Source organism: Suricata suricatta, chromosome 6, assembly GCF_006229205.1.
Source record: "Suricata suricatta isolate VVHF042 chromosome 6, meerkat_22Aug2017_6uvM2_HiC, whole genome shotgun sequence".
Lineage (NCBI taxonomy): Eukaryota > Metazoa > Chordata > Mammalia > Carnivora > Herpestidae > Suricata > Suricata suricatta.
This window is the reverse complement of record NC_043705.1, coordinates 8866664-8894031: the sequence shown is the minus strand read 5'-3', so window position 1 is coordinate 8894031 and position 27368 is coordinate 8866664. Positions and strand designations below refer to the sequence as shown.

Sequence of the window (27368 nt, the reverse complement as noted above, 5' to 3'; positions counted from 1 at the left end):
CTTTTTTGCTCCATGTGGCAATGTTACCAAGGGAAGAGAATAATTATTTAAGCCCGAGACTATAGATGAATTAGATCATTTTGTAAGAGAATTAAAATGACACAAATTGCTTCAAGAGAAGTGGATGAAACCAAAACTGAACAAAGAATTAAGTACTGCAGAAATGACAAAGGATATCAACTCTCTGTCCTCAAAAAGGCATTAGGAATTCTACTTTCATCCCTGGAGGAGTAACAATGCCCAGATGTAACCTTCTGCAGTAATACTGGACAAAGTCTACGGAACAGCTATTTTTAGATATTGGACAACCGGCAGCACACACCATGATCCCTGAGGCAAGGGAGCCGATGAGGTAAGCCCTGTGATCTTGGCCAGAGATATTCAGACATAGGCATGGGGATAAGAAACGCTAGAAAGACAAAGAATGCCTTGCTTAGTTGTGGAGAATGGGGAGTGGAGTTCGGGGGTGGGGGTGGGGGGATGAAAGGACCAGACATGGCAATGCAGCCTTACAGAAATGAAGGTCCTGCAAAGAAGCATAAGCTCCAAGACCAGCATGGCCTTTTCTTAAGGGTTTTGCTGAAAGAGCATGAAGAGAAACTCCACAAAGCCGAGCAAAGGATGCCTGGGGAATACGTGCTCAGAGATTCCCAGAGTGCGGGGGACCAGAAAGAGTGCCCAGACTACAGGAGTCTTACATACGACACTCATGTACTTGACCTCATGGTCAACTGAGATTTATTCCAGCCATGCCAGGAGACTTTAAATTATTTTAGCAAATAGACTATAATCAAATGAGACTTACTCAAGGGATATAAGGATAGTACTTTAGTAACTCCATCAAATTAGCGTGTATTCTTTGAGGAAGCTCAAAGACAAATAGGAAGAAATGGAAAATTCCTAAATATGAAAAATAAATGGCAGGGTAGGGGGCAGCACCTGGCTGGCTGGGTTGCTGAAGTGTGCTACTTTTGATCTCAAGATTGTGAGTTCAAGCCCCATGTGGGGTGAAGAGACGACTTAAAAATAAAATCTTAAAAAAAAAACACTATTAGACATAAATAGCAACTGTCACATTAAATACTAAATGCATTCTCTTTAAATTTGGGGGGGGAATGGCATTTGTCATTTTTCCCTCACCCCCCCCCCAATTCTTGGAAGATTCTAATTAATGCAGTAAGAAAACTATTAATGCAGTATTAGAAAAGACAGAATGGGGCACCTGGGTGGTTCAGTCCATTAAGCATTAGACTTTGGCTCAGGTCGTGATCTCCTGGTTTGTGAGTTCAAGCCCCGTGTCAGGCTCTGTGTGGGCAGCTCAGAGCCTGGAGCCTGCTTCAGATTCTGTGTCTCCCTCTATCTCTGCCCCACCCCTGCTCATGCTCTGTCTCTCCCTCTCTCAAAAATAAATAAACATTTTTTTAAATCTTTAAAAAAAAAAAGACAGTTAGCATTCTTTATATGCAGAAAACATGACGATATGCCTAGAAAATGAAATGGATCTCAGCAAAGTAGTATCCAACCCAATCATAAAGTTCACCAAGGTGTTTGGAAGCAAGGTAAATATACAGAGGTAGTTTAATTCTACCAACAACAGATAGTTAATTAATGTTACAAAAATTTTTTTAGTAAGAGCTTTTAAAATCTCATTAATGATAGCAGCAACAACTGTGGAAAGTTTCAGACCAGAGGTAGTAAGGAATGTCTTCATGAAGTCAACAGTGGCCTTTTGTCCAAAGAGATTTAGGACCGAATAAATGTATCAGTTAGGATGGGCTCTTTCTTAATTCTTATCAATCTTTTGAAACATCTGTCATATTTTGTAATGCAGTTTTGGTAGAAAGTCAGTGGAAGAGGACTTGTCAATTTTTTTTAAGATTATTTGAAAGACTATAAGGGGAAGTTTGCTTTAACACATGCACAAAATTTCAAAAGATTACTCAGTTTTTTGAAAGTGATTTTATTGCAGACGTATCTTTCTAGATATTAAGAAATTCTATAATGATATAATTAAAACACTGTGGCATTGGTGCATAGTGGATAAACGAATCAATAAAACAGTAAAGAGGGTCCATTAAGATTTGGAAAAAAAAAAGATCGCATTGAAAGCAGGAATGTATTTTGTAATAAATGACATTAGGACAACTGGATTTCTGTTTGAAAGTAAAAAGTTAAATATCTACTTGTACCAAATATATTAAAAAATTCCATTGAGTTAAAGATCTAAACATAAAAAATGGAACAATGAAGATACTAAAGGCAATACTTTATTATTTTCACGTAATGAAAGTCTTTTAAGTATTAAATAGGACTCATAAGTTATAAAGAAAAAGATTAAGATACATTATTATATAGCATTTTATTTATTTATTTATTATTTTTAAAATGTTTATTTATTTTTGAGAGGGAGCAAGGGCAGGGGTGGGACAGAGAGAGAGGGAGACAGAGGTTTCAAAGCTGGCTTCATGCTGAGAGCAGAGAGCCTGACATGGGGCTCAAACTCACAAAAGCAAGATTATGACCTGAACTAAAGTCAGACACTTAACCCACAGAGTCACCCAGGTGCCCCAAGATACATACTATATAAAATTTTAAAAGCATGATATGGTAAAAAAAAAAACAAAACAATCCATACAACAAATAACATTAATGAATAAATGACATATCAAGGAATAATCTGTAAGTACATTTATAATAACTCTGTTTAAGTGTGTATATATAGTATCATAACAGTGATATGTAAAAAGTTTTTATAAATCAATGAAGTGAAGACAATACCCAATAGGAACTATAACCAAACCTATGAACAAGTGATTCGGAAGAGTAAATTGAGATGACCAAAAATCAATGTAAACCTTGCTAATAATGTTGAGATTTGAATTCAAATTAGATACGATTTTTCATGTTTAACCTATTATATTTATAATCATTTCATCACTGCTAATACCTAGGGATGGTGGGGTTATAGGAAAATGAGAGTTTCCATGCACTTTTACGCTTATAAACTACTACATTGTGGAAGGCAATTTGATAGTACTCATCACATTTAAAAATATTTCTACTTTTTGATAGAAAAACACTACCTCAAGGATTTATTATATTGAAGTTTCTCTACTGACAAGTGCAAGGGCCAACTGGATGCTTCGGGGACCTTCCTCTTCATGGTCTTGAAGTCTGCATACCCCAGGATCAATCTACTGGGTGGCTCTCATTCCAGTTTGTGGTTTTTACAGGTCAGATGACTACCCTGCATGCTTGAGATAAATCTGTAACTGCGTGGTTCCTAGGAAATTTTGCTCTAGTAAAATGTTTTCCTCTTCTCTATTATTCCCTTGTATATGGTTTCTCAGAAGAAAACCCTCTACCATCTACATCTAAAGATGATGTTTCTAGAATTAAAAACTAAGCTTTTGGGGGCGCCTGGGTGGCTCAGGTGGTTGAGCGTCCGACTTCGGCTCAAGTCATGATCTCACGATTTGTGGTTCGAGCCCCACGTCGGGCTCTGTGCTGACAGCTCAGAGCCTGGAGCTGCTTCAGATTCTGTGTCTCCCTCTCTCTCTGCCCCTCCCTTGCTCTCTTTTTCTTTCTCTCTCAACAATAAATAAATGTTAAAAGTAATCAAACAACCAAGCTCCTGGACCATGACTTCTTCATGAATAGATAGGAGGTCCTCCATTCTTTAAAACTCCAACTTAGAAACCAATCTCTGTGACACCATATGCCCTGAGGTGGATATGTCCCTAGTGCATCCAGTATTATTTAAAAAATTTTTTTAACTCTTTTGTAAGTTTATTTATTTATTTTGGGAGATAGAAAGAGAGGAGAGGGGGAGAGAGAATGGGAGAGAGTATCCCAAATAGGCTCACGATTCGGGAGTTCATGACCTGAGCTGAAATCAAGAGTTGGACGCTTAACTGACTGAGCCACCCAGGTGCCCCTTCCACTTACTATTAAACCCCCGGTAGAAATGTATTTAACCATTATAGTTCACATTTATTAAAATGCAGAATTTTTTCTTCTTTTAGCATCCTTGGACTCATGGCACACTTTATAATCAATGGCATATTGCAATCGGCAGTGTTTTTCTTTCATAGGACATAAGGTAATAGTGCATCATAATCAATGATATTTTAGTGTCAATAAAATTCAGTTGTTATACATAGTTTAATGAAATTATCAATCCAGTGTTATTTTATTTTGCTAATGGCATCTGTTGCACAGAGCTACACTAGGGAGCTCGTTATTATGGTTAATTCATTATTATTATTGTATCTGTTGTTATTATCTGTTACCTCATCAGTGTTTTAGGAGATTTTTCTTCATTCAAAAGCTGATCTTTACCAAGAGTAGGTATTTGCCACTTGGAAATCCACTTTGGGATAATTCATGACCCTGAAATGCAAGTAAAGTTGTGGGTTTTTGGTATCATTTTATTTAGCATTATTTTATTGAGATTGTTGCTTCATTTTCTCTTTCTTCTCTCCCTGCAAACCATTGCTCCCTTCCTTTGATAAGAGTACTAGGAACTCAGACACAACGTATTTTGAGATTGGTTAGGTCCAGGTTCGGCTACTTAGCAGCTAAATATCGCTGCCTCAGTGTTCTCATTTGTCAAAGCCTGCTCACACCGCGCTATTCTTGGGCAGAGCAGCTAAGGTAATTGTCCGGTCCTGCCCCAGCCAGCCGGGTGGCAAATCCTTGCGGGTTCGTTCCTGAGGGAGGGAGAGAAAGGGCAGAAGGGGGAGCACAGAGAGTAAGGACACAATACAAGGTTTCTGATCAAGCTTCTTCTTCTTGATTCAGAAAACACTGTATCTATAAGGTTTCGAGGCGGGAAAACAAGGCAGCTGACCTAGGTCGGTTGCTAGGAAACAGGGTTGAGGGACTAAGACTGGAGTAAAAGAGGAACCAAACTAAGGTTTTTAGCACCGCACTGAAGGGCCAATACCACCCTGCCTGTAGGCGATTGATCTTTGTTCTTCTGGCTTCTCCTGACAGGGAGTGGCGCTCCCCTGACTATTTTTGTAACTCCCTTCAGGGAGTGACATTTCTGGCTAGTAAATGGCCAAGCAGCTGAATCTTAGCAGCTTCCCACAGGTAATAACACACGTGGATGTGCTTGCTAAACTCTAAAACTATGAAATCTGGGGGGATTATGAATAGTCTCAGAGGGCACCTTCCATAATAGCTAGTTCTAACTAATTTCCTGAGTGACGACGCAAGGCACCCCCTGCATAGTTGATCTAGGATGAGTTCCTTTATTCCTGCTGTAGCTCATTATTGTGTCTTCTCGTGCTGATGGTACCCACGCTAGTGTTCAGATAGCCTTAAAAAAATGGAATTGCATCACGGGTCTATCACAGCCTCTGAGAAAGTCAGGGGAAATTTACTTCTCTCATGAACCAGGCTGCTCTCTGTTCAGTGGATCAGTAGCTTCCCCTGCATACGGCGTGCACTCTATGCATATTTCCACAAGTGAACATTCTGCTTCTGTAATCTCCTCATCAATCTGCAACCACAGGATCAAGTACAAATTGCTAACCAACGCAGAGCTCTATTCACTACAACATCCTGTGAACAATGGAACTGTAAGTCGGGAAGAGACTTGAAGTCAATCCCTCGGCCCTTAACGGGTCATCACATCTGACGCATCTCAGACAGATTATAATTTAGTCTATTCTTAAGGACCTCCCGAGGTGATTTTCCAACCTCCCTGAGGAACACATTCCAATCTTTAGCCGATGTTCCTGACTCGAAATACTCCTTTGTGGCTCAGTGAGACTCCTCATGCCACAGAGTAACTGTTTTGTTACTGTTGGTTCGCCTCCGTGAGACGAAGTAGTGCTGACAACATAGCACCTAGTTGAGCTTCTCACTGACTTTCTACCACCGCGTTCGTAAGAGCTCCTCCCGCCTACGAGGGGACACCAAAGCCCTCAGCTTGCCATATAAGACTGGTCAGAATCTGCCACTGGTTATACTTAGAACGTCAATTCCCAACACGTCCCTTCATGTATTTGCTATGTAACTTTGCCACAGTTCTTTGTGAATCCACGAATTCCGCGTTCTTTAACGTCTCTTGGTTTTGTACATCACAGAATGTCTTGGAATGACTCTCCTTCTTATTTTCCTCATTGACTTTTACTTTTATTTCAACATTCGGCTTAAATATTACTTCTTCGGAGAAGACGTCCCTCAGCCTGTAGAGCAGGAGGTGACATTTGCCCTCTGGACAAACTTCTGTTACAGTCTTTGATTATTTCAGATGATGTTGCTTCTTGATTATACTTGCCTGCTGTTCCTCACTTCTCACTAGACTGTGAAGATTGAAGGCTGGGAATGAGTCATCTTCATGTAGTCTTTGTGGACAATAGCTGACATATAGTAGGTGATCAGTAAATGAACGGAAGGAAGGAAGGAAGGAAGGAAGGAAGGAAGGAAGGAAGGAAGGGAGGAAGGGACACAGCACTCTCCTGTGACCCAGATGACCAAAAGGCTTTCTTTGCCATATATTAGGAGGAATGGGAATACAAAAGCATGGCAGATGGGGGGCGGTGCAGGGCAGTGGGGTGCCTGGGGGTTCAGTTGGTTATGCATCGGACTTTGGCTCAGATCATGATCTCATACCTCATGAGTTCAAGGCCTGCATTGGGCTCTGTGCTGACAGCTCAGAGCCTGGAGCCTGCTTCAGATTCTGTGTCACTCTCTCTACTCTTCTCTGACTTGCGCTCTCTCTCTCTCTTTCTCAAAAATAAATAAACATTTTTAAAAAGTTAAAAAAACACAAAAGACCTATCAAAGGCATCAACATGCTTAAATATCTGTCAAGTTTATCTTAATTGACTGTAGCATCTTCAGAAATTGCTGAAGGACAGTGGCAAGAATGTTTATCTCTTCGAGAGGCATCATGATAGGTTCCCATTTGCCATCCTAATGTGAAAAACCTTTACTAAGCCAGAAAGTCAAGCACTGATGTTTTATTATCAACGAGTAATTTTTCCATTACTGTTCAGTACCCAACAGCAGGACATTTGGCGAAAGCATATGGATGTTGGCAACCAGTGGTATATCAGACGCTCACCATTGAAAATGGTCACGCAGTCTGCCGGTACCATTAGAGGCTCTGCTGGCCGGAGCTGAAAGGCTGACCTTCTGTTTATACAAAATGCACGGACGCTGGCATAGAATATTGTGATTTAAATAACTTGTACAGTATCATGAGGTTTTCCTGATTTTATGAATGCATCAAAAGCATAACTTCCCAATAAGGGTGTCCTATGGAAGATAAAGTGACTCAGAGCTGGGAAGGAACCTGAGACTGTACTGTCTTGTTCGTTACCAACTTAGGGGCCAATTCTTTCTTTATTTTAATGTTTATTTTATTTACTTAAACAAATTTTTTTTCACATTTATTTATTTTTGAGAGACAAAGAGAGACAGAGTACAAATGTGGGAGGGGCCAAGAGAAAAGGAGACACAGAATCTAAAGCAGGCTCCAGGCTCTGAGCTCAGCACCGAGCCCGATGCAGGGCTTGAACCCATGAACTGGGAGATTGTGACCTGAGCCGAAGTCGGACGCTCAACCAACTGAGCCACCCAGACTCCCCTTAATGTTTATTTTTGAGAGAAAGAGAAAGCAAGTGAGGAATGGGCAGAGAGATGGGGTGGACAAAGGATTTAAAGTGGGCTCCATGCTAACAACAGAGGGCCCAATGTGGGGCTCAAACTCAGGAACTGTGACACCATGACCTGAGCCAAAATCTGCGGCTTAACTGAGACCCCAGCCCATTCTTTAAACTGCCCTTTACAAACACAATTTGGAATCTTTACTATATACCAGTTGCTACTATTTCTAGATGGTTTTTAAATCTTCCTGTATCCTTCCTGCCTCTAAAAGAGATATGCTTGTTTGTTTGTTTGTCTGTTTGTTTTTATATCATTTAGTTGCAGTTAAGGGGGAGCAAAAGCAAAAACCAGAGGACTTGTGTAATTTACACACTGGAGAAATCTACTCCCTGTCTCCACCCTGTTACTGTGGCTCTTGGTGGCATGAATTAGATGCCTGTGGGAGACCCCTCTCTGGACCTGCACAGCCCCACCCAAGACATCTGTTGGGACTCATATTCTTAATTAAAGGACGAGAGGAGAAGAGATGAGGTGTGAGTCTTTGTAGTAATGGAGGGTCTATAGTTTCCTGTATGCAGACCTTTCACATATCCTGGCAACAGCTCTTCCCCACCCCCCTTCTAATATTGGCTTCTAAGGAGTTTAACAGAGACTGCTTTCAGCTCTCTAGGATGCATGTCTTTATTTTTAGGAACTGTTTGCTTTGCTTATTTTCCCTTTGTGAGCAATATTACTCTATCCAATTCTATAATGATGTTGCTATTGATTTCATGCATCAGTCATGATACTGGCTGTCGTATCTGTATTTGGAGTGGTTAAGAGTCTTGGGTTTAAAGTCCTGGATTTGCCCTGTTGTATGACCTCGGGAAGAGTGTTCAAACTTTTCGAACTTGATATTATTTTTTTTTAAGTTTATTTATTTGTATTGAGAGGGAGAAACGAGAGAGAGAGCGCGCACAAGAGAGAGCAGGGGAGGGGCAGAGAGAGAGAGAAAATCCCAAGCAGGCTCCACACTTTCAGCACAGAGCCCGATGCAGGGCTAGATCTCAAGACCCATGAGATCATGACCTGAGATGAAATCAAGAATCAGATGCAAAACTGACTGAGCCACCCAGACACCCCTAAACTTTATATTCTTAATCTTAACAAGACATAACCATTGGCACTCCTTCATTGCTTAGTAGTACCTAATTTGTAGGGTTATTATGAGGATTTAATGAGATCGTGGCACAAATAAAGAGTACGTGTGGTTATGTATAGTGAATATACATACATATGTCCATTCGCTTGATGGTTATCGTTGTTTTTAGATCCCGGGACTAGCACGCAGCTTGTAAGTCAGAAGGTATAGTATAGGACCTAACTCTGTGTCGGTCAACTTGGCTCTCCCAGCAGAAAACCATGTATGTATATATCATCTTTCCAAGTGGTTCTGATTTACAAACCCGCTTGAGCACCATTGGTCTGGAACATTTTCTTGCCATTACACAGAGCTGGTTTTAACAAGTGAGGATACCATCCTATATTTGCAGGGTTCTGGAGAACTTGAGTCTGGATCCGTTTTCATCAGTCTATGTTAAATATGTATTGCTGTCACTAATGTTTCTTAAGTTGTCTTTCTAAGTCATCCATGGTACAGGTGAGCGATGAGGCTATTTGTCAGGAAATTGTACCACATGTGGGCATTTGTGTGTGCCTGCCTACCTCTTTCCTGTGTGGATTTGTTTTTTAATATGTATTTTTAAAAGTTTATTTACTTTGAGAGAGAGACAGAGAGAGAGAGACAGAGAGAGAGAGCGAGCCTGTGTGCATGAGTGGAGGAGGGGCAGAGAGAGAGGAAGAGAGCAAGAATCCCAGGCAGGCCCCACCCTGTCAGCACAGAGTCTGACATGAGGCTCGATCTCATGAACTATGAGATTATGACCTGAGCTGAAATCAAGAGTCAAGGCGCTTAACTGACTGAGCCACTCAGGTGCCCCCTGACCGTGTGGACTTCAGTTTGAGTCACAGAGAATGCCTAATAATGTTTGTTTGTCTGCATCAAAGTAGAATAGATATACAGTATCTTATTGAGACTGGCAGGCAAGAAATGCCAGAAAAAGTTCCTAGTGGAGGTACTGCAAATGAAAATTAATGTCAGTTTACATATTCTTGCTACATGAGATTGTGTAAAATGTCAGATATTCCCAAGCTTAATTTGTTGTCTTGATTGATTGACATGGGGCCATATTTATGAAATCTGTCACACATTCACTTATGAATGGACTTTCCCTCACCCGTTCCTTCTACTATGTTAGTGCCTCCATTGGTTGTAACTGACAGAAACCTGTTCGAAGTACAAATTTTTTAAGGTTTATTCATTTTTCAGAGGCAGAGACAAAGGGTGAGTGGGGGAGGGTCAGAGAGAGAGAGAGAGAGAGAACCCAAAGCAGGTTCCAGGCCCTGAGCTGTCAGCCCAGAGCTCGATGTGGGGTTCAGACTCATGAACCATGAGATTATGACCTGAGCTGAAGTTGGACACCTAACCAGCTGAGCCACCCAGATGCCCCCGACCTAAGATTTTAATGTGGGGGAGGCGAGGAATGAGTCTGTTGGCCTGTCTCTGGCACAGCTGTTTCCAGGGGGTCATATCAGATGTTTAAGACTGGAGAACCTTCTCTATCCCTCAGCCTTCCTTTGCTCGCAGCTGGTTTCCTTCTCAAGCAGACCCTTGACCCCACTGCTCCCAGCTCGGGCATCTCAGCGGAAAGAGCACTTCTTTTCCCTAACACTGTTCCAGGAAGAGCCTCAGGTCTAGGTCACAGTCAATGGGACTTAGATGGTAATCCCGTTCCTGACCTAACCACCACAGCTCAGGAACAGAAGACAGTGATTCATGGAGCTAAGTAACATGGCAGTCCCCCCAGGGATGGGGGTCAAGAATGGCCTAAAAACACCGGAAGTGGAGACAGGTAATTGCCTCAAGGAACGCTGAGGGGCTGTAAGCAGAAGAGGAAACACACGGAGCCATCAAAGGACGACACTGTTACTTCATGAGGTCCTAAGTCTCTTAGTTAGGAAGTCTTCCACCTTGGAGATTTTCACCAAGACTTTGGAGTCTTAGGAAGGGAAGATGAAGCTGAGATCTATTCTTTGGGAGAAATCCAGTTATTGTAGGAAAGGTGTGAGTCTGACTTCCCCCCAGCCTCCTGTTCTACCAATTTATACAATTCTTGTCTCTCTGTTTGCCAGTGTGATGGGAAAGAGAGTTGAATTCACTGGAAGGCTTTTGCATTATGCAGAAGTTCCATATTTCATTATATTTTATTATTATTTTTTTCATTTAAGGGAGTAAATTAAACTTTCATATAAGCTGAGAGCAGGCCACAGGGAAGAGAATTATTTTCCAAGAGCCTTTCTGCTCTGTACCAATAGGTCCATATTTAATAATATTCCATAAGTTATATGCCAAATCTCCTATTATGCAAAAATAGTCACCCTATTTAGGGGTTAAACATGCTTTCAAATAGGCATAGTCCCTCTCTTTGCTTCGTTGACTTTCCCCAGGGACTCACCCTTCAGGACCCGAAGCATTTCCCCGACTGTCCTAACTAGTAGGATTCTGGACTTAGGAAGGAGCCCTGATTTCATACATTCACCTCCCCTCAATAAAGGAGATCCGGGGCACCTAGGTGGCTCAGTTGGTTGAGCACCCAACTTCAACTCAGGTCACGATCCCACAGTTCATGGGTTTAAGTCCCACCTTGGGCTCTGTGCTGACAGCTTAGAGCCTGGAGCCTGCTTCCGATTCTGTCTCCCCCCTCTCTGCCCCTACCCTGCTCATGCTGTCTCTCTCTCTCTCTCTCTCTCTAAAATATAAGTAAACATTAAAAAAAATAATAATAATAATAAAGGAGATTCGTGATATATAGTTAGCAAGTTTTTAACCTTTGTGCTCTGTCAATTTTCATGTATAAATTCTTTAAAATCCAAAACCAAGTAGACCATGATTCTAATCTGTGCTTCCAAAACTGTCATCTCTGATACCCCGTGGCCCACTTTCCGAGCACCACTTGTGTGGAAGGTGGCCAGCAACGTGACACACCATCTTTGCTGGTCAGAAATTATTCCCAGTAAAATAAGGGAACCCTAGTGATTGTCCTTCATGTGCACAGCCCTGTGCTTGGTGCTGTGTCTTCAGATGGATTAGATCAAAGATACAGTCTTTGCTCCTAAGGCAGTTAAGGAGGCAAGAATGGGCAACTCATTGGAAACAAGCAACAGACACTTCCAGGAGTAAACGTGCAGTGTCCCTGGGAGCATGGGTGGGGATAATCTCTCTTCAAGACCATTTATCATTATGTGTCAAAAATTTAAGTGCAAAGTCTATAAACATTTGAAACAATGCCAGAAATAAAAAAACAAGAAAAAAAGTAAAACAATACTCTCCAGGTTGGGAAAGCCATTTCTATGTGCCTCATCAACCCTTTAGCATCAGAGACTGGTAATTAGTCTATATATAAAGATCCATGTGGCTGCATGACAAAAAAGTAAAGTCGAAGACAAATGGGAAATTGTAACTTAGGAGATCGCACAAAGAGCTACTTGCCTTAGTGTAAAGAAGTCTCCTGCAAGTCAGTAAGGAGAACACCAGATCAATGGAGCAAATAGACAAATATGGAAAGTCAGATCACAGCAAAGGAAATATAAATTTTTTAATGCGTATTTATTTTTGAGAGAGAGACAGAGTGCAAGTGGGACAGGGGCACAGAGAAGGAGAGACACAGAATCCAAAGCAGGCTCCAGGCTCTGAGCTGTCAGCACAGAGCCCAACCCGGGGCCAGATCCCATGAACCGTGAGATCATGACCTGAGCTGAAGTCGGACGCCTAACCGACTGAGCCACTCAGGCGACCCTATAAATGTTTTGTAAACATTTTAAAATGATTATCCTTAAGAAGAGACACTCAGATGAATGCCATAATGAAATACCATTTAATTTCTCAGTTTGGCAAAGATCAAAAAGCTTCTTCATGCATTAGGTGGGCGTATGGGGATACAATCACTCCTATAAATTCCTTTGGAATGTAATTTGGTAACAGCCTCCATAGAAGGCAATCTGGCAATAGTTACTCTATTTTAAACTATAGCTACCTTTTGCCCCAGTAGTTTTATTTCTAGAAATGTATCCTCCAGTGGACATACTCGTCCTTTCGCCAAATGGTATGTCTGGAAGATTATTTATCGCAGCATTGTTTGAACTAGCAAAAAAACCTGGGAATAACCTGCAAATCCATTAAAAGGGGGCTGGCCGAATTAAACTGTGGCACATCCCTCTACAGAATGCTATTCGGCTGTAGAAAAGAATGAGAGCCTTTTTATATCCTGACACACAGCCATATACCCAAGATACATGGGTAAGCGAGAGAAGGGGAGGTGTAGAACATTCCATTTCTAGGGATGTATAAAAAAGCAGGTAACGAAAGGAATGGAAATGGAATGGCTTTCAAACAGTGGTATTTTCATAAATACACTTTTATACCTTTTAAAATACTTAAACATTTTTTTAATGTTTATTTTTTTCTCATTTCTTTTTTTATAGTTTATTGTCAAGTTGGTTTCCATATAACACCCAGTGCTCTTCCTCACAAGTGCATATTTGTTTTTAAGAGAGAGAGAGAGAGAACAGGGGAAGGACAGAAAGAGAGAGAGAGAGAATCCTAAACAGGCTCCACACTGTCAGTGAAGAGCCCAATGTGGACCTTGAACTCACAACCTGTGAAATCATGACCTGAGCCGAAGTTGGACGCTCAACCAACTGAGCCACCCAGGCACCCCTATAATTTTTTAAATTAATATAATTTAAAAACAGTCAAATGCACACATGAATTGATGAGACAGTTCTACCACTAATAACTAATCTAATAGTTTGGTTTGTAATTGTAAATCACAGCTGCTCAAAAAAAGAATCTGTGAGTGGTGCTATGCAATGTTCTCCAAGACATAGTGTTCAATTAAAAACGGAAACAGAAGGGTCGCCTGGGTGGCTGAGTCGCTTGACCATCTGACTTCAGCTCAGGTCGTTGTGATCTCACGGTTTGTGAGTTCCAGCCCCATGTGCGGCTCTCTGCTGTCAGCGCACAGCCTGCTTCCAATCCTCTGTCCCCCTCTCCCTCTGCCACATATGCTCCCGTGCTCACTCGCTCGCTCAAAAATAAATAGAAACATTAAAAAAAAAAAACCCTAAAGCTGAAGCCAAAGCAAATTTCAGAAAAGTATATACTATGTGCCCCTCCTGGGAAAAGTGAAATATATATATATAAACAGTTTGTATAGGCACGAGACCTCCATGTGTAGGAAAAGACACAAGGTAATGAACAGTGACGGCCTCCGGGCCTGTGCTCTGGGGCCACTTGCCTTGCAGCTTATCCCTTTATGTACCCTATGAATTTTAAATTCCCGTGTCCAGATAATTAGTTAAACGAAAAGGAAAACATAAAAACAAGGACCAACATGTGGCTTTATTGGTTTCTGAACAGCTGAGTTGACCTTCTGGATGGAGAGATCCATGCCAAGTGAAAATCAGTGTTAAAGGAAGAGCCAAGCTCCTAATGTGCAGAGCAAAGTCCTGGAGATACATCTTTAATTCCAAAATGTCCAAATAGACACAACGGCCATCACAGATGATAGCTGGCTTCATGTTCTGAGCAATAATAGGCTTAGGTTTAAGAGATACTCAGTGATAACAACTTTCCAATGAAAAGGTTGCACTTCTTTTTTTTTAAATATCCTCTGTGGAATTTGGCAGATGAAAAAGAAAAAAGAAAAGTGTTGGCTTTTCCATGTTGCCGTGATGCAAAATTCTGAAATATTCAGAACACAAGAGATGCAGGCCACAAGCACAATGACCTGAAAGAACATTCTCGGGCAGGCCTACCAGAGTCCCCGTCAAACGGCGGAGTTCCTTGGCCAGCGGGGGAGACAACGGCTGGCTGGGTGCCTCCCCCCACAGAAGCTGGTCTAGAGATGTCTTAGTGTTCACTTCAAGAGAAAAATAACGGGGGCCCCCGGGTGGCTCAGTGGGTTACACATCTGACTTGGCCTCAGGTCATGATCTCATGGTTCATGGGTTCGAGTTCTATATCGGCCTCCTCACTGACGGTGCGGAGCCTGCTTGGGAATCTCTCTTCCTCTCTCTGCTCACACTCCGTCCCTCTCAAAAATAAATAACTATAAACAGTGAAAAAAAAAAAAAAGAGGGAGGCATGTTACTCAGGGTCAGGTGGCAGGAACACTCCATTTGGGGAGAAATACAGAGATTGGGAGGAGGTCTGGCCTCCCAATGGGAAAACAGAGTTCGGGCAATCCATTGCTGCACATCAGCTGTTGTTCTGTCATTGGGGTCAAGTTCCTGTCAGTCAGTAGCTGTTCTTGCTCCCTCTTCTGTAAAAAAAACCCTCCAGGTCTGGTGTTCCTAAGTTGCATGAGTTAGGGACACATTTGCTCATTTAATGTTGACCCCTTATCTGCTGTTTTCAATCAGGAGTTTCTCTACTTGGGCCCCTTCTGTCCTTAGGACTGAGCTCATCTGCTTCCTTTTTGTTCTAAGATTGAGTGTAACCACAAATCCCTTGACTTCTGAGGGTGCATGTGTGTGACCATCCCGCCCAACTTCCATTCTGCCTTGTTCTCTGTGCCCTGGAGAGCCTTCCCCTTCCTCTGGGTCAGTCCATGCAGTTTGGACCATGAGGACACCCAGGACCAGAAGCTGGGACTGCTGCCCGTGAACACCCTGTTGCCCCTTGGCCACCGTGATTGGTGTGTGACCAGTTGATGGTAGCATCCTGAGTCCTGGGATTAGAGACAGATCTTCTGGAACATGTTGTTTCCCACTGGCTTTGAACTGAGCAGGATGTGAGCTGAACCGTCCATGCAGCGGACACTGTGTGATCCTTACACCTGGCCAGGCCCAAAGCCACACCCACCCTGGACATTTTAGCTTGAAGAGTCCCCGAAACCCAATTCCCTTCCGTGTACCCCTGTCGCCTCAGGCTGGGTTGGGTTTTTAGTCATCTGCAAGTGACAGAATGCTGACACACCTCCTATGGGGAGGATGATAGTAAGAAACCTGGACAGGTCTGGACTCTTTCTTGCACATCTTCATCTGTATTAGCTAATGTGTTCTTCCAACAACCCTGTGTAATAGGACAGTTTATAGTCATTTCCATTTATATTTGGGAGAACTGAGGCTCATGGCGGTTAAATGACTTGCTTGGGGTCATAGCTTGTAAGAAAGAGCATTGCTTTTGGGCACTGCTGGCCAATAATCTCCAACCCCCCCCCCCCCCCCCCCCCCCCCGCACCTCAGAAGGCTAGCACTGCGGGCCTTACAGACTCTGCTAGCGGCGCGGGAGGTGTCTGAGGCCTGGGGAGGAGCAGAAGGAGATTTTCACTGAGTAAATGGGAAATAACCAGCTTCTCATCCCACAGGAACGCCAGGGTAGAGTTTGGTGAAGTGTCTGAAAGAAGTCATATCTGGGGAAGCAGGACACTGAGGCACAAAGCCAGGGGCAGGGAGGCTGAGGGAGAGTGACCTTCCTTGGCCACAGAGTGGACTTGAAGGCAGGAGACAAGGGAGGAAGCACGGTGGCAACCTTCCCGTCTCTGTGCTGCCACATTTGCTCCTGACCTCATTCCTCCGAGTCCTGGCTCTCCCCTCCCCCCACCCCCCACTTAGCCCTCCTTTTCCCACTGCTCCTGTGCTCAGGAACGATACCAATATTATAAGAATGGAATAGGAATTATCTCCACGTCTCTTTTTTTTTTTTAAGACTGGAGGATGGAAGCCATTTTATGTATTACAGAAAGATGAGATTCCCGGATGAGATTTGAAATATTCTCTCGACATTTATCACTGTCTCTGGGGCCCCGGGGGTGCAGGACCTCCAACGCCAACCTAATGAAAACAGCTGGGTTCGAGAGTGAAGAGGAGGCCACACCAGTTAGCATGTTGTGGATGTAAGGTCTCTTTTTTTTAAATTTTCTTTTAAAGGATCACCCCCACCACCTACACAAGCGATGGCTGTGGGTTCAGGATTCGTGGGTTCCTAGGGGTCATCGGTGAGCTCACTCTCCCCGCCCCTCCCGCACCTAACCTCTGCCAACTCCTCCACCAGCCCACAGTTTCTCTTCTTCAGGCCTTGGCAGGTCGTTTGTCAACGCTGATCTTAATCAGATCACGGTGTAATTACAGAGAGACTGTCAGGATATTTTTGGTTGTCGTCTCCTAACAAAATGCAGATTGCGTGGCATGTACACATAGAATTACTCTGTAATTCAAAGTAAATTGACATTTAATTTCAATTTAATTACACAGGAATTACAGACATGACAGATACAGTCTAATTAGGAAGCAAAGTTATAAGAATCTGTTTATGGAATGAAAATCCATATCGTGTCACACTTTTAACAGAATCAAAATAATTCCCCTGCGTTTTCGCGGAGCGTATGTAATAGCACCAACAACCGTTCACAACTAAAGCTACAATCCTGGCCCATCTACCGGTGCGCATATTTTTTCCCCCATTTAACGTCAATAACTCCGTGTGAGGCGGGTCTGCCCATCCCCATGGTGTCGGTGATACACACTCACAGTCCGAGAAGGTAGGAACGTGCCCAGCGTCCCACAGTTACAGCAGGTGGGTCAACGGGGGGGGGCGGGGGGGGGTTGGAGTCAGTTCCATAGGCCTCTCGGGCCCACACTCAGCACCCGGATGTCCTCTCACTGTCCCGGGAGGCATGGAATAAACTCCCCACCTTGGCCTCAGCATTGGGGGTGGTGGTCTGGAAGCCAGAGCTTTATTCCTCTTCCTCTCTCTCTCCCTTCCTCCCCCACTTTCTTCCTTGCACTCACCAATGGAGCCTTTCCTGGACCCCCATTCTTTCAGGCACTGTACTGGGTCCTGGGTGTTAAGTACCGAGGGAAGCTAACCACGTTGTGGCCTCTTGGGGTTTCCTCTGCTCCCCCGTCCCCTTGATCTAGGACACATTAAGTGGCCTCATGTGCACTGGCCCCAAAGCACTCACCTGCAGGTGCAGGACTTATCAGGACACAGCTGTGTTTGGAGGGACCAGAGCAGGTGCGGAAGGGGCACAGAGCCCGTTAGGTGGTGGTTTTCCCCTCAGGACAGTTTCACCCGGATTTTGGGTCTCCCCAGCTTTCTCTTCTGGTCAGTCTTCCTACTGAAGGAGACTTTTGTTTGTTTGGTTTGGATTTTTTTCGTCCTCTGATCCCTGCCCTGGTGCAAACCAAATGACAACCTGGGCTGCTTCCTGCCTTCCCAAAACCCAGGTCCATCTACCCAACGGGCAGGTAGAATTTTCTTTCTAGCTAGTTAATTTCCTTCCAGCTAATTTGCTTAGATCCTCCCTTACTGCCCACCCCCCGTTGCTCATTTGTTGTGATAATCCCTTACACGGATATAAAACTTTATAGTTTGTCACAGGCTTTCCCTTACACACCATCATTTGATCCTTCAACACCAATCTGTGAAGAGGTCAAGTAAATATATTAAAAATTTTTTTAAAGTTTAGTTTAGAGATAGAGAGTGAGCAGGGCAGGAGCAGAGAGAGAGAGAGAGAGAGAGAGAGAGAGAGAGAGAGAGAGAGAGAGAATCTCAAACAGTCTCCTTGTTCAGCCCAGAGCCCAATATGGGGCTTTATCTCAGGACCCTGGGATCATTACCAGAGCCGAAATCAAAAGTTGGATGCTCAACTCACTGAGCCACCTAGGTAGCCCAAGTTAATATTTTTATTATATCCAGTTAAAAAAAATTTTTATGCTTATTTGTTTTTGAGAGAGACACAGTGCAAGTGGGGGAGGGTCAGAGAGAGAGAGACACAGAATCTGAAGTGGGCTCCAGGCTGTCAGCACAGAGCCTGACACAGGGCTCGAACTCACAAACGGTGAACTGAACTTAACCGACTGAGCCACCCAGGCGCCCCTTATTATATCCAGTTTATAGGTGGGGAGGTCAATAACCAGACATTCATCACCTCCTGTGGCTTATCAGTAGGAGTACTGGCCTCACACTCAGCTTTTCTGAGATTGATGCCAACTTTGCTCTCTGGACATCAGCTTCTTGTCTTTCATTGAAGACCCGTTACGTTTTTCTTCCTGTTACCCCAATGTCATCATTAGCAGGGGTGCCTGGGTGGCTCAGTCAGTTAAGCATCTGACTCTTAATTCTGGCTTGAGCCATGATCTCACAGTTTGTGAGTTTGAGCCCCACACTGGGCTCTGTGCTGACACCGTGGAGCCTGCTTGGGATTCGATCTCCCTTTCTCTATCTCTCTGTCTCTCTCAAAGTAAATAAATAAACTTTAAAAAAACATATCACCTACACAAACATTTATTTTAATTTTTAAAAATGGATTAAAATACTTAAATATGTTTATTTTAAATGAGAACTTTATATCACTACCTCAGTGGACAGCTAGCATCACTTGATAGGGAAGGTAAAATTGGGGCAATGGGGTGGCTCAGTCGGTTAAGCGTCCAACTTAGGCTCAGGTCCTGATCTCACAGTTTGTGGGTTCGAGCCCCACGTTGGGCTCTGTGCTGACAGCTCAGAACCTGAAGCCTGCTTGGGATTTTGTGTCTCCCTCTCTCTCTGCCCCTCCTCTGCTCATGCTCTGTTTCTCTCTCTCTCTCTTTCTCAAAAATAGATGAACATTTAAAAAAATTTAATAAAAAGGAAAGAGAAGGTAAACATTGATCCAAATACAGCAAAAAGGAAACATCATCACTAGATTGTGGCTAGTTCCTATTGCTTGCCCGAGGTTCTTACCTGCTGCTGGCTCCTGATTGGTAGTTACACTTAGCCGGAGGGGGATAGGGTATTAGATGTCCACTACCACTCAGCAGAGACTTTCTCCTTAGTATCAGTGGAGGCACCGAAAAGAAACTGAAAATAAAAAAGGAAAGCATACAACAGGTTTCTCACTGTGCATTCAATATTTTTTGATGTTCTGTGTCCTACTAAAAACACTCATATGCCCCCTTTCTGTCCTAACTGTTCTAGTTCACGTGAACTCGACTCTGCTGGTACCTACTCAATGCCCGGAAGGTCACGTCCTGACTGTGGGGTGTCATAAACGGATGCTCGTGGGCACAGTGTTCTCCACCAGCCGGAGCCCACGGCTCTGGGCATTCTTCCAGCCTGCTGGGGGTAGGTGGTGAGTATTGTCTCCAAGATTTCTTGGAGGAATTGTACAGACTTGTGTATCTTTTCTTTTTTTATTATTTATTTTGAGAGAGTCAGAGAGCACAAGCAGGTGAGGGGCAGAGAGAAGGAGCCAGAATCCCAAGCAGGCTCTGCACCATCAGCCCGATGTGGACCTTGAACTCATGAGCCCTGAGATGATGACTTGAACTGAGATCAAGAGTCAGATGCTGAACTGACTGAGCCACCCAGGCCCCCAGACTTGTGTAGCTTATAGAGAAATGTACATTGTAGAATAACCACAGGCATAAAGAAAAACGGGCTCCTCAAGTGTTCTGGGAACGTTGGTGGGTTCCCCACCTTCCCACACTTAGATTTCAGCTTCCTGTCAGCCAGAACGCCACGGTTCAGATTTTGTTTGCTTATGGAAAATAGATTCCTCATGCTGAGAAATGGAGCATTTTGAGAAGGACATCCAGTATTGCCTTGAAAACACGTCTTGATGAAATGTAAATGATGATCTAAATGAATCAAGCCCAACAGATTAATCACATCATTAACATACCAATCATTAACAAGTGGATTTGATTAAAAAAAAAATAAAACTGCTCCTGCACATAGATCAGAAATTCATCCACAATGCTGCTTAAATTTTTTTAATGTTTATTTATTTTTGAGAGAGAGAGACAGAGTGCGAGTGGGGGAAGGGGCAGAGAGAGAGGCAGACACAGAATATGAAACAGGCTCCAGGCTCTGAGCTGTCAGCACAGAGCCCAACATGGGGCTTGAACCCATGAACTGTGAGATCCTGAGCTGGACCGAAGTTGCACGCTTAACCAACTGAGCCTCCCAGGTGCCCCCATAATGCCGCTTTAAATCATTTCTGGAATAAAGCACGAAAACAAAAATCTTGTCCCTTAGTGTAATGTCACATGTCAGCGTGAAGAGTAGAAGCACACAGGACAAGATGCTTTCACTTGCTTGATGAACCCAGTCTGAGCACAAGCAGAGAGTGGCACGGATCTCATACATGGCCACAATCGCCGTTCCTGGAAGCCTTACTCCCTGTTCCATTGCTTTCTTAACCTCATGAAAATAAAATCTGGGAGGAAGCAAGTCCCTTCTAAACACACACAGGGAATTCATCTTCCGTGTGCAGGAGACAAAAATCAAAGAACGCCCTGCTGTCCCTTTGCTTTTCCATCAGTTTAAAAAGAACGTACGCAAACAACAAATCTGAACATGCAAAGGGGTTAGCTCATCAAAAAGGAGATCAGAAGCAGTAAGAGAGTCTCTGCGAGGCACAGGGAGGACTGGGGATTCCACAAAGAGACAGTTTGTCATGAGGCAGTGAGACGGGAGCAAGCAAATGAGAGCACGTTTCCAAAGAGTAGGAAGTTGCTGCCCAGGTCACACACTCCCTGAGCCCGGGATCAGAAGGCAAATCAGTCCTGCCCTGTGCTGGGAGGTGAGGGACCTCCTCTTTCTGCTGAGGTAGCGTGCGGAAGGGTCAGCCTTTGCAGACTGGCGGCAGTGGGCACTCTAAAAGGTCACTGCGGTGGCTTCATTATAAGCAAAACTGCCAAGTGTGTTTTTATTGTACCTCAGTCACCCTTCTCCCTTGGCAGCCTCCGCTTTTCAGTCTTGCTTTACTGCTTTGCTTACTCCAAAGAGAAGATGCCCCATTCTCTCTGCATCTGAGCCCGTCGCCTCCCTGTGGCTCAGCCCTCAATGGGAAATAGCCAATGCCACGTCCTAGGCGGAAGAGACTCGGAGTTCAGGGGGACGACCTGAGACACCTGACTTCAGGTAAGCGGTGGGTGTCATCCGGCAGGAGCACGGGAGCCTGTCGTGCGTAGGGGAGCAAACACTGTCTAGAGTGGCCAAGTTGAAGGGCACTGCTGACCTCGGAGCTTGTGCAGGAAAACGCATCTGTGGGGAGCCTTCCACCAGCTCCCAGGGGGAACCCCTTGCCAGGTCTCATAAAAAATCTGACAAAGACAGTGGAATTAAGCTTTCAATGAGTGTGATTTACCCAGCATGCTACCTGTCCTCTCCCAGCTCCCATCCCCGCCCCTCACCCCTGCAATGAAAAGGATTTGCACTCCGGAGAGACAGCCAATCATCTGAAGTTAAACTAGTGTGTGGTGGCCGGCGCCTGGATGGCTCTGTAGGTTGAGCCTCTGACTCTTGATTTAGTCTCAGGTCATGATCCCAGAGTGGTAGGATCGAGTCCCGTGTCAGGCTCCAAACTCAGCATGGAGCCTGTTTAGGATTATCTCTGCCCCCCTCCATGTGCACACTCTCTCTCAAAATACAATAATATATAATAATATAACAATTATCATATATATTATTATTATATATGATGATAATGTGTGATGGAAGTATTCAGGAGAGAGAGGCAGGGTTGTAAAGAAATGTGCACTTTCAGGTCACAAACACTCCATGGAAAGCAGAGTCACGCAATGGACCTTTAAGTCACACCTCCCTTCCCTGCACTTGTATGGTGGCCAACGCTCATGGCGCCTTTGCTTGCTGATCCCAGAATAATCAGCCAGAGGCACGTTCTCAGCACGCACTCCTGGTCGTCACGCTGGTCAGCTGGGATTGGCGGGGAGTCAAGGCTGGAGGAGCGCCCATTCCCGCAGGTGCTGCTTAAGGCTGGGTGAGGGAGGTCCTCGGAGGTCCACTCCAGAACCCCTCGGAAGGCCTTGATAACACCGGGCACCTGGATGGCTCATTCAGATGAGCCTTGGACTTTGACTCAGGTCAAGTTCTCGTGGTTTGTGAATTTGAGCCCCGCATGGTGCTCCCTGCTATGAGTGCCGAGCCCACTTCGGGTCTTCTGTCTCCCTCTCTCTCTGCCTCTCCCCCATTTATGCTCTCTCTGCACCCCCTCTCAAATAAATTAAAAGGAAGAAGAAGAAGAAGGCCTTAAAAACTTTCCAGCACCACCACGGGAGTCTTCTGTTAAGAAATCTCTTACACTGGAGACCATGTTGCCAAGGGCCCCAGGCCCCACTGGAAAATTGGATTCCAGTGGTAAGTGTGGTCAGAAAGGCCTGATCTGAGATTCAGGAAGTCTGAATTCTGGTTCCAATTCCTCCATTTATTAGTTGTGAAACCTTGGTCAAATTGCCCAACTTCTCTAGACCTTGGGTTTTTTTTTTTTTTTTTTTTTGGGTGTTAAATAACTTTGTGGTAGGATCAGAAAAGAGGATTATTCAGCTCCTATCAGGGCTGTGTGGAGGCTCAGAAATGAGACGCTGTATATAAATGGGTTGGGCAAAGTCCATAGCACTTCACACATGTACAGTTAGTCCTCGCTATTTCCAGATGTCAAGTCAGATGCCATGGAAAATTGGAAAAGCCCCTTCTTGTGAATTCCTAGTCTCCTCCTGAATCCAATGGAAAAACATCAGGCCAATTTTAAACCTATGTCTTTCATATAGTGGAGTTTTTTAAATGTCAGAATGAAAATCTGACTTAACTCCAGCACTTTATGGAAATAAAACGAAGTCTGCAAGCATGTAAAATGCTTAACCTATCATTTTCTTGCTCTTGGGAAATATATATTAAAAAAAAGAAACCCGGTGCGTTGTGTTCTGTTGTCCTGCATCTATACATCATGAAAGATCTCTTTTGCCGTCCGAGATAATTTACAGTTTAGGGGGAATAAATATCCCCACTCTGGCAAATGTGCTAAATGCATGTTTTAATAAACTGAATTTACACTGCCTGGTTCTTGCAAAATTAGGAATCGGACACTTAGCGCTTTCCAGGAAATATGGTCAATTGCCTGGCTTTCTTGGGGACTAAAATATGACCGTTTCCGAAGTGAAGAGAAAAACAAAAAGAAGCTGGTCTATATTTAGCACCTCTTGATGACCTCGGGGTCAGCTGGCAGCAAAGGGAGAAAAAAGGATTTGGACTTTGGGTGTAAAGGAAGCCTCAAGACTTAGAAAAAGACCACATTTGAGGTTTGCAGATGACATCTATTTTTTACTCCCTGAGTTTGTCTTTGGAATTTCTGAATGCCTTCTGAAGCAACTTTCCCCGTTCTTTTTCTCAATTAATTCTACTCAACACATTTAAAATTTTTGATTTCAACTGAGACGTTCCCCTCGGCTTTGTTTTTGTTCAGAAGAACCTTCAGTTTTAATTATCTATGGGTTCAGTAGGGCTTATCCCCCCATGCGTTATGTGATCAGGAGGTCCCTGGAAAGCTAGGCGTATCGTTAAATTTTGTTAATAGCCATGTTTTGTGGGCACCAAGACATTTCTTTCAAACCATGGTGAATCCTTCATAAAGAAAATTGTCACTTCCAAACAATAATTATTCTTGATTTTTGTAATTTTTTGATGTTTATAATTTTTATAATAGATTAAAACTGGAAACGTCCGGGGCACCTGGGTGGTGTGTCCGACCTTCGGTTTCAGTTCAGGTCGTGATCTCTTTGTGGGTTCGAGCCCCACATCGAGCTCTGCACTGACCATGTGGAGCCTGTTTGGGATTCTCTCTCCCTCTCCTCCCTTGCTCGCTCTCCCGCTCCCTCCCTCTCTCTCTCTCACACACAAAATAATTAAACTTAACAAATAAAACTAGAAACATGTCTGAAAAACGTTGTCAGTGGATAAAAAAGTGTAGCTCAATAATTACAGATTCTGTTTACAGTATGGAGTCTCGCTGTAGTCACTGCTGGAAAGGGACTGTAGTCTTTGTTTTTAACGTAATACACCAGGTACTTACCTGAGGCTCACTTTTAGCAAAGAGGGGGTGTGTCTGAGCGAAGAGGGCAGAGCCGGGTTTCCATCAAGAACACTTTACCTGAACAGCCTACTTTCCAAGAACTTCTAGGCTTAGTCAGTGCGTCTTACGGAGTGAGCCAATCTGTGCGTGTGTGCGTGCACGCGCGTGCGTGCAGGTGGGCACGTTGTGGGCCTGCCTGTGTGATCGTGTGCATGTGCATGCATGCATGGGTGCACGTGCACCTGAGTGCGAGCGTTCGCAGGTGTTTTCTGTATGATGGTGAGTGGACCTTCGGATGGGCGCAAGCTCTCTTTCTGAAACTGCCTTCCTTCCCCGAACAGTAACCACCTGTGCTGCTGCAAAGTTCTCGGTCTCTAGGGCAGTGCTTTCTCTAAACCACAGTCAGTTTCGAGTCACAGAACTAGAAGGAAAGGAAGGAGGAAAACGGATAGGTAAGTTACTGTTAACTTGCGTAAACATGAAGCTGTCTCGTTAAATTGATTCTGAATACGATCTAGTTGGGAGAAAAAAAGGTTTGTGTAGAACCTTTTCAGGGGCGAGAAAACCTCAGTGAGTAGCTCCTGTTGATTAGGATGCCACGGCCGGGAGGGCTGGGAGCTGGGCGTGGCCTGGGGGGCACGGTTAATGCCATGAGGGAAGACGTAAGCAGTTCTGTGTAAGGCTGGTGCTGGGCTTTGTGGCATAGGATTTGGGGAGGTTACTCAGCTCATGGTTTAGACTCTGGGTTTTATTTTAGTGGGCTGGGATTTGAATCCGGGCTCCATTGTTTCCTTGCACTGGGACTTCGGGCAGGTTGCTAAATTTCCCTGAACCTCTGTTTTGCTGTCTGTAGAATGGAGATACTGATAACCTTCCTCTTGGTGGTGCAGCAGGAAATTAAGTGAGATGTATTGGGATTCATGTAATGTCTTCACCGTTCACTTCTCAGTTCTATCCTTAGGCGAGTGGCTTCACACGCAATAAATGTCAGGGACTAGGTTCCCTTAGATTAACTGCTTATCACTTCTCAGTAGATCCAGTTAGAAAATTGAGGGAAATGATATTTTTTTTAATGTTTATTTTTGAGAGAGAGGAGGCAGAGGGGAGGAAGGGCAGAGAGAGAGGGAAACAGAATCCCAAGCAGGTTCTGCAATGTCAGCATATAGCTTGACAAGGGGCTCGAACTCACAAACTGTGAGATCTTGACCTGAGCCGAAATCAAGAGTCAGACACTTAGCAACTGAGCCACCCAGGCGCCCCGAGGGAGATGATATTCTTGAGTCCTGGACATGTGCGTTCTAATGCAGATCGGGAAAGAACCAGGTAGCCCTGTAAGGACCCAGGTCCGATCCAGCCTTCCCCTGTACTTAAAGGGGAAGGTGCAGGCTTCTCCTGAAAGGGTGCACCTTAAGGAGGGACAACTCCTGCGGCACCCAATCGGGAGAGGCCAGCTGATACCTTTGACCTTTCTAGAGGCGGGCCTAGTCACACGCCACGTGGGGCGTCCTGGGCCCACTCTGATTGGTCAATACTCCAACTATTGTGATTGGCTCCCACAACTGCTAGTATTGATGGGGGGGCAGATATTGGATCACTGTACACCTGTCATCATTTCCTGTAACTCTCCCTCCCAAAGGCATAAAAGGCCCTGCCCTGCCTTTGTTCGGGGCTCTCTCCACGTGGCCAGCGGGTCCGGTGGAGACTGTGAGCCTGAGCTTAAGCTTGTAATAAAGGCCCTTTGCTTTTGCAGGCATGACTCGGTCTCCCTAGCAGTCTCTGGTGTTTGTTTTGGGGTGATTTTACACACTTGGGTACAACATTTGGTGCGTTGGCCGGGAAATCCCCCTCCCTGCCCCAGAGCTCCTGGGACACCAACACGTTGGGCCTGACCACTGGCTGGTGAGTGCACTCATTTTTTGTTTCCTTGCAAGGTTTTTGTTTGTCTGTTTATGTGTTTGTTTGTGTGCGCAGGCCCGTGTGCACTGGGCCTAGGCAGGGGGTGGCCGAAACGACCCCATTAGGACCTTTGTGAGCCTCAAAAGAGCCAGGTGGACGCGCCGCTGAAAGCTCGGGGCTGTGGGTGCCAAGAGACGTCTGCACCCACCCAAGGAGTAGGTGAGTGGGGTCTAGGACCCCACCGGGAAGCCGGAGAGCCAGCTCACCTACAGGGTTTCGTTGGGCGCCGTGGCGAGACCCTATTAGGAACAGGGGGAGACTGGAGTAGATCTCCTCTTGCCATGATTTCTGGGGTCTCCACTGGTGGCAGCAGTGTGACCCCATTGTGTGTGTTTTCCTATGCAGTTGTTTGTGTAAGTCCTTCTCAGAAGGGAGGCACGGACGGAGGTGGTGTGTAAGTCCTCCTCAGGAGGGAAGCAGGGTAAATTGGTGGTTTCTCTCTGACTGAGGGGTTCCACTGGAGCCATCTTGTGTCTGTCTGTTTGCAGTGTGGTATTTCTGGGGTCTCCACTGGTGGCAGCAGTGAGACCCCTCTTGCATTTGTTTGCTGTGCGTGCGTCTGTTCTCTGTGCATCAGTTTGCTGTGTGTCTAAATATGATTTTTGCTGTGACTACATTTAGGGACTTTCTTATGAGAATGTGGGGTCTTTATCCTACTTATTTTTCTTTGGATTACTTTCATTTTCTCCTCTCCTGGCCAGGAGGACTAATTTTTGTGTTCTGTGGCTTAATCCTGTCTTTTGTGCTGTTTTATTTTGTTGGAACTCATGTCATGGGAAAGTCTGCCTCAAAGCCTCTAGATCTGGTTCTGCTTCACTTCAAGGAAGTTAG

The 27368-nt window shown here is 44.5% G+C and overlaps 2 long non-coding RNA genes across 2 annotated transcripts in view; both read left to right on the top strand.

Annotated features, from left to right (window-relative positions):
- The first annotated feature begins 209 nt into the window (after positions 1–209).
- Positions 210–24983, top strand: LOC115293843. The gene is made up of 5 exons (XR_003909626.1): positions 210–352; positions 3073–3233; positions 4026–4102; positions 19688–19841; positions 24923–24983. It is a non-coding gene; the product is annotated as an uncharacterized LOC115293843 (long non-coding RNA).
- Positions 24984–26335: 1352 nt separating this feature from the next.
- Positions 26336–27368, top strand: part of LOC115293844 — a 4962-nt gene continuing 3929 nt past the window's right edge. Inside the window, exon 1 of the long non-coding RNA XR_003909627.1 lies at positions 26336–26480. This is a non-coding gene — a long non-coding RNA (uncharacterized LOC115293844). The remainder of the gene's footprint in view (positions 26481–27368) is intronic.